A 5,683-nucleotide genomic window follows, 5' to 3' on the forward strand; every position below is an offset into this window, starting at 1 on the left:
GTTACACCCTAAACATTTGAACTGTTCTGTTACAGAAATTGTAAATTAATTTTTTTTTCATCTTGGATATTTATTCCTCTTTTTTTTTTTTGGTTTGGCAAACGCTATTCCCTGAATTCAGCTATCATTGAGACTGACAACACACTTGTCAAATAAATTATGCCTAAAAAGTCGTTAAGAATAAAACCCAATTTGTCTGGCTGTGCTTCTCTGGCAGCATGAGAAAGACTCCTCTAGATAAAATGTAGTATTCACAAAGGGGTCTCACAAACAGTTGAAAAGTTTGCACACACACAAAATAAACTGTTTCAGGACCACCATCAGTGTATATGGCACAAACAATGGTTTTAAGAACTTTAAAGCAGTGATATGCAGCAATATGGAGGAGGCATGGAAATACTTTCCAATGGAAAGGGCCAAGTGGGACCAAAGCATGCCTAAATTAGTAAACTTGGCTGCTGAGGTTACAGCAGCAATACTATAATAGAATATCTGAGTAGGGTGCTGAGTTCACTCAGGTGCTGGGAGTGTCTGAGCATTATGGTTCAGAGTCTGGGACTCAGAATTCGAGATTTTGTGTATACTGGAGATGCTTCCAGAATGGCAAACAATTTCTTTAATATAAGATTTTTGTGGTTATGATAAATGTTCCAGAATGAACCTTGTTGATCTTCAAAATCCTGCAAGGACTTTGGCCCGTTGGTCCAGCTTTACAGCAACCAAATAGCCTGAAGTAGGACAGCTCTCCACAGAGCTCAGATGCTGCAAAAGTAACGGAAACATCATGGCACCAAAGAGAGAACAAACAAAATAATTTCTGATTGTGTCATTTGGTGGGAAGAATAACTCCAATTCAGTTTCTTGCTCCCAGAGCTTGTTTATTCATCAGCTCGTAAGTGGAGAACACAGCCAAGGTTATCCTGGAGATCAGAAACCATGTTCTTTCCTTATTCCCCTTATCAAGTGAAAACGTAAGTCAATCACAGGGGCTTTGCATTTCTGGCTCCATATTGGTCTCAGTCTCATAAAGAAATTGTCATGTCAAGCTGAAGGTATCTTGATCCTTAATCTGTTTCCTTTGCAAGTCTCTTACCAGTAGGCTACTATGGAAAGGTCCTGTCAATCTCCTCTTTCATTTTTGAGTATTACATATTTGAACATAATATGATATGATGTCATGTGAGAGGGAATGTAGCTAAAGTAGGGAATGTAGCTAAAGTATTTTGGAACTGTCATCGAACTCACAAATGAAGGATTTTAGCCAACTTTGACATTTAGGTAATACTTGACAGTACTTAGTCTGCTTTGCACCACTTAGAAGGTCCCAGCTCTGACACCTCAGCAAGGTCTAAGTTTGCTTGTAGTAGCTCAGAAACTCTGTATATGAGCAATAATTGAACTCACACTGAAGTTTAGCTGAAATTCAGGTAACACATCGAACGGTTGGAGACAGTATGTCAGGTGAAAATACAACTGAAAAATTGGACTCCCTCCCTGCAGAGAGAGTAGAGATCGACTCAAAATGAAACTTTTTTTAGCTGCAAAGGAGATACAAACAGACACAATAAGGATTGCATCACAAGTGTTCATATTATTCAAAAAGCTGAAGCCAGCTGGTGTTCAAATTACTGAAAAGCCATCTTTGTCAGTTCAGAGATAGGGAGAGTAGTTGTATGTGAATAGTACATTATGAGTCCAATTCTCTGCTACCAGCGTCTTTTCTCTCAGCAGCAGCATCCTAAATTACCTTTCTATCTAACCACACTAATTAAACTTAAGAACTCGATTTCATGTCCTCATCTGTGTCACTACCTTGGACAAAAAGGGAAAATGCTGTACTATGCAAATGACAGAAGAAAGCACATTGCACTGAAAAAGGTCTTCAACCCTTCTTCTCCTTGAGAAACAGCCCAGAGCGGGAGATGGAGCTGGCTGTTGAGAGGACAGGGGCAGGAGTGGGCAGCTCAGGGATTCCTGTTTACTGGTTCAAAGGAAACAGCATCGTGTTGAAACAGTCTTTACCACCTGAACTAAAAGTTAAACAAATCCCAAAAACAACAATTGAGAAAACCCAACAAAACTTTATGCCTGCGTACAATAGGCCCTTTTAATTCAGAAGACAGGTGCCTCCTGGATGCTCCTGTGAGCATCTTGGGCGTTGGCCATCCCTCAGAGACCCTGTGGCCCCGATGGCCATGTCTGGTTTCCCCCAGCGAGCCACGGGCTGGCTTTGGTGTCTCACTGTGGTCTTCTCTTCAGCTGCAGACCCTGGCACTGGGGGGGAGAAGCTGCACTTTCGAAGACAAAAGCTGTTGTGTTTTGGCAGCAGACACCCCGGCGAGTGGCCAGGAGTTCTTCATCGGGTGTTTTCACAGGAAGCCTCTGAACAGGTGCAAGAGACACCTCACGAGGCCAATCTCAGCAGCGATGACGGCCAACATGGCATTCCCTGGGTGAGGCAGCACTGTCACTGCTGAGCCCTTTGTGGCTCGCACAGAGCAGAGGCACCTTCAGAAAGGCTAAGTATTACCTGTCTATGTTGAGTATCAAAGCAATGCAATTAAAGAGCAGAGGAGTCTGGCTTTCATCTATTTTGTCTATGGACCCACTTCCCCGCTTGCCTTTAGATAGTGCCTAAGGAGAGATAGGGGAGTGGAAAGGGGATTGGAAAGGAAGGGAGGTGAATCTCAGCTCTTCGTACCAAGAAGTAATAAGAAAATCGAAAGATGCAGCTGCACCATTTGATCTCCTTATCAATGAGGTTTGTGGTGTGTGCTCTCTGGTGGCATCACTTTTTTTCTCTATGGCAGTAAAGGCTGTGGAGCACAGAAAACTAAAATAAGTTGATATCATCTTGAAAAAAGACTGTCTAGGCTCTTTGCTGCCAGCAATGTGCTCTCACAGCAAAGAAAGCTACCTATATACGGGGCTGCAGTGTAAGAGGAGCCCACAGGCTGAGGAACGTTGTGTGTCCCTCCTGTGCCACATTTGGGAGGACAGATCTACAGTCCCATGTCTGGTACTGGGAACACTGTCCCAGGGGCGATGACAAACTGGAGAAGGTTCAGCGAAGTCCTGCTCAGAGGACTAAGGAGCAGTCAGAGAGTGAATTTGTAGAGTGCTTGTAATTTGTTGTAGTAACACAGAAGAGCACAGACCCCTCTGTGGAGGTGGTTTAAAATGAGCACATTATGAATTCATTATTAGCTGCAATACTTAAAGCCATAAATTTGCTTGAAAGGTAGTTCTCAAGGCTGCTTTACATTTACCTGGTGTAAAGCGAGAGGAGAAGGCCAATGAAAAGTATCACTATAGAGTTGGGAAATACATCTCAGCATCTTCTAAAATCATCCAGACTCAATGTTTCCTCCTCCTTCCTCCTTCCCCCATGGCAGCTAAGTGTCAGGATATCCATCCCGCATCCTTGTAAAGTGTTTGTACCACATCACGATATCCATCCCGCATCCTTGTAAAGTGTTTGTACCACATCAGGATATCCATCCTGCATCCTTGTAAAGTGTTTGTGCCACATCACTTGCATTGGCTTAAACCAACCATGAAAGCCTACAGGAGAGAGGGTCTAAGGGGAAAAGCAGTGCTACTTCTCCTCCTTCTCTGCTGCGGTGCCTACGAGACGTATTTTTTGTGGTTATCAAAAGAAACAGAGAACTGACCTGAAACTCTACCTTACACATAAACACAAGCACATGAGATCAGGCAACAGAAGCCAGCTGGCAACCAGTCTGGGAACAGATGAGCCCCGAGTGTGCTGCTTTCTGATGAATGTAAACATATTCAGGTTCTGGAATAGGCTAGATAGATATTGTTGTTTCCCACGGTGGATGAGGCCTTGTCAGGTGTGTCAGAAGAAGAAAAAAATAATTAGTTCACTACTTCCTTCATATCAGTTGGCTTTAGCAAAGCAGTGCTTCTGAAACACATGGTGGGGATCAAATACTGAGCTAAGGTCTTTGCTATAAGGATATATATAAAAGAAGCTTCTAAGGATGCATTGTGAGATTACATCATCTTAGAAGTATCCCTGTACCTGTCAATACGTTCATAAGAAAGTCCTTCTTCAACCAAAGAGTGATATAATGCCTTAGGGTGCAATCTAGTACAGTCATTGTTATCATAGCTGAAGAATCAGTGGTAGTGTTTCTTTCACAGAAACTCAGCACTACGTTTCTTTTGGTATTTGTGTCACTGCAGATAGAATTATTCTTCTGCATGTAGAAATGAGGGTTTCATTTTCCGAAATGAAATAGAAGGTGATATAAACTATCGGCTTAAATAAATTGTATGCATATACTAATATACTCTTTAAGGCACATACTGTTTGTGCTAACATTCCTGTTTGGACAGATATCTACATATGTCAATGGGACCATTTATTATTTTAGGCACTTGCAGAATAAGACCTTTTTTAACGCTGCAATACCTGTGTTTACTGATATTGTAAGAGGATGTTGAAGGTGTAATTGTTGGGTAGCCTGAGAAACCTACGTATCTTACTCTCATTATTATGAAAAACTGACTTTTAAAGTTCAATATTATCTTCTAGGGGAAAGAAAAAGGCTTATGAAGTTGTGAAAGGGTCAAAGTAACAACACCTTCATGGACAGACTTTTCATCTGTATTCCTGTCTCCAAAAGACTGATTAATTCAGAACCTCAGCTGTGACAAATATTTTTGTTAGTACTAAAGGACTTGCAGCATTGTCCAGCACGTAGGAATCTTTGATTTAGGTTTTTCTTTCCCCTCACTCTAACCTAAGGAATCCATTCCCTCAATATATTTATTTTATATTCTGGTACCAGACAGATGTTCAGTCTGTATTATAGCCCCTTTTGTACCCTCTCCTTCAGCACTGAAATCCAAATATTATTCAGCCTACACTTCACCTCTCGTTATCTGTAAGAGCACAAGCTAATTAACTAGCACCTTTGGAAAATTTCAGGCTCATTTTAGCAAATTCATATAAAATGAGCTCTCTCTATGAAACAGCTCTTTTCTAGCACTTATGAAATTAAAAATCACAGAAAATACTAGGACTGCATTGCACTGATGTAAGTAAAATTATTCAAATACTTAGAGATTGCTGTAATTGGAGGTGTTTATTACTTTTCAGTACTTTAAAAAAAATATTTACGCTACAAGGAGTAAATTCTTTGATGTCTCCACACATTTTTTGTCTTCCACAAACAGAAGCATAGTGAGCTTTTGCTCACAGTTCTGCCGTTGGACCTAACTTTTTATCCAACGTAAATCTTGCAAGTGAAAGGCAGTTTCATTTCCAGGATCTGTTTGATAAAGTAAGTACTAACGCCAGAAGTGCTCATGGCAGAGAAGTCTTGTTATAATCATTAAGTTCTAAAACAGTAAATGAAATGCTTTGACTGTTGAGGTAAAGTGGTATACGTGGTGAAAAGGAATCCGTCCTTCACATGTGCAGAACAGACTCTGTGATAGTTCCTTTCCCTTCCACAGTTGTACCCACCGAGTGAGCATCCTTACTCTCGTAATCTACTTTAACAGAGGTTAACAGCACTTAACAATCTTTTGCTTTCTCTTTAAAACAGGAATTCTTCTGACTAGCGTTCAGTAGTTCGAACACTTGGCAGCTGTGCAACAAACCAAGTTAAATAGTGTAATTTGTTTTGTGGCTAAATTAGAACTTCAT

The sequence above is a fragment of the Cuculus canorus genome, chromosome Z (genome assembly GCF_017976375.1).
Source record: "Cuculus canorus isolate bCucCan1 chromosome Z, bCucCan1.pri, whole genome shotgun sequence".
In the NCBI taxonomy this organism is placed as follows: Eukaryota; Metazoa; Chordata; class Aves; order Cuculiformes; family Cuculidae; genus Cuculus; species Cuculus canorus.